Here is a 2,500-nt window from a genome sequence, read left to right as displayed (position 1 = left end):
TGTTTACCTTGACGATATTGTGGTGTACAGTAAAACACTCAATGAACATGTGGAACATTTGAGGGAGGTGTTCCAAACTTTGAGGGAAAATGAGTTGTTCGTCAAAGAAGAGAAATGCACCTTTGCTCAATGAGAGGTGCCATTTGTAGGCCACATTATGGGAGGTGGCAAGATCCGGATGGATGAAAGCAAGGTTCGGGCCATTGCCGAATGGGAGGCTCCAACCAAGGTGACTAAGTTGAGATCTTTCCTTGGGTTGGCAAACTACTATAGACGCTTTATCGAAGGCTATTCTAGAATTACCGCACCCTTGACGGACATGTTAAAAAGGGTAAAGTATGGGATTGGAACCCACAGTGTGAGAGGGCCTTCAATCAATTGAAGCAAGTAATGACAAGTGAGCCTGTACTTGCATTACCGGATTACTCGAAGCCTTATGAAGTACGCACAAATGCGTCAGATTATGCCATTGGGGGAGTACTGATGCAAGAGGGTTATCCCATTGCTTTCGACTTTTCGAAAGCTTAATGAGACAGAGCGGATATATACGGTCCAAGAGAAGGAAATGACCGCTGTGGTGCATTGCTTGGGCACATGGAGGCATTACTTACTGGGTTCCAGGTTCGTGGTCCTTACTGATAATGTTGCCAACAGTTATTTTCTAACCCAGAAAAAGTTGTCTCCCAACAGGCTCGTTGGCAGGTTTTTCTAGCGGAGTTTGATTTCACAATGGAATACAAGCCAGGAAGTGCCAACATGGTGGCTGATGCACTTAGCCGAAAGATGGAATTCGCGGCCATCAGTCAACCTGACGGGTCCCTATTGGAACGCATTCGAGAAGGGTTGTCCCATGACCCCACAGCCAAAAGCTTGGTTGAGCTGGCCAATGAGGGGAAAACGAGGAGATTTTGGCTTGATGGGGAATTACTATATAGCTATGGGAACCGCCTCTATGTGCCTCATTATGGGAAATTGCTCAAGGAAGTAATGAAAGAATGCCATGATTCACGATGGGCGGGCCATCCGGGAATGCACCGTACCTTGGCCCTTTTGGAGGATCGATACTATTGGCCTCACATGGGTGAATATGTGGAGACCTATGTGAAGACTTGTCTAGTATGCCAACAAGACAAGGTTGAGTTAAAGAGTCCCGCCGGCTTGCTACAACCCTTGCCCATTCCGGAAAGGCCATGGGAGAGTGTATCCATGGACTTTATTGTGGGTTTGCCTAAGTCTGACGGATTTGTAAGTATTCTTGTTGTGGTGGACAGGTTTTCAAAGTATGCGACGTTTATTCCTGCTACCAAGGAGTGCCATGCTGAGGAGGCAGCTCGCTTATTTCTTAGACACGTGGTAAAATATTGGGGAGTTCCATTGTCTATTATCAGTGATCGAGATGGGAGATTTACGGGCCGGTTCTGGACGGAGCTGTTCAAGTCAATGGGCTCAGAATTGAACTTCTCCACAAGCATGCATCCACAAACTGATGGGCAAACTGAACGAGTGAATGCATTGTTGGAGACTTATCTCCGACACTATGTGAGTGCCACGCAAAGGGATTGGCCCAAGTTGTTGGATGTTGCCCAATTTTCATACAACTTGCAGCGAAGTGGGGCAACTAACCAAAGTCCATTCGAGATAGTGACGGGCCAGTAGCCACTCACACCCAACGCTGTTGCGACCCATTATACAGGCACAAATCCTGCTGCGTATTGATTTGCGAAGGATTGGCAAGAAAAGAATGACTTGGCTAGGGCTTGTTTACACAAAGTAAGTAAGTGCAACAAGAAGTGGGCCGATTAGAATCGAAGGGATGTGCAGTTTCAGGTGGGGGACTCAGTCCTTGCCAAACTACACTTGATGTTACGATATACGGGTTTGCAAAAGGGGCTTGTGCGAAGGTATGAGGGGTCGTTTAAAGTCTTGAATAGGGTAGGCAAGGTGGCCTACAAACTTGAGTTGCCAGCAAAGCTGAAGCTCCATCCAGTATTCCATGTAAGCATGCTCAAGTCATACCATGGGGATCAAGAGGATCCAAATCGAGGCAAGTCGAAACGAGCACCAATGGGGGTAAAAGTCTCTTATGACAGAGAAGTTGAAAACATTGAGGCAGATCGTGTGGTGAGACAAAGGTATCATCGGCCACGACACGAATACTTGGTACGATGGAAAGGACTACCTGACAGCGAAGCAAGTTGGGAACCTGCCGAGGCATTGTGGCAGTTCCAAGAGGAGATAGCCCAGTTCCATGAGGGGGATGCGATGAGGGCGTCGCTAGAACAAGTGGGGGAGAATGTCATGGGTTGCAAAAGGAGACTTGCAACCATGACAGACTTGTGCGATTTATCGCTTGAAGAGATTGAAAGCCCATCTCCGGAGCTTGGCATATATGGAAAGTAATCTTTAAAGATACGCTTGGAAAATATGGAAGGAGATCTTCAAAGATATACGATCTTAGACTTTAATGTAATCTTTAAAAGATACGATTCTGTAATCTTTG

The sequence above is a fragment of the Gossypium hirsutum genome, chromosome A07 (genome assembly GCF_007990345.1).
Source record: "Gossypium hirsutum isolate 1008001.06 chromosome A07, Gossypium_hirsutum_v2.1, whole genome shotgun sequence".
Taxonomy (NCBI): Eukaryota; Viridiplantae; Streptophyta; class Magnoliopsida; order Malvales; family Malvaceae; genus Gossypium; species Gossypium hirsutum.
The sequence above is the reverse complement of the archived record's forward strand: the minus strand, read 5'-3'. Positions refer to the sequence as shown.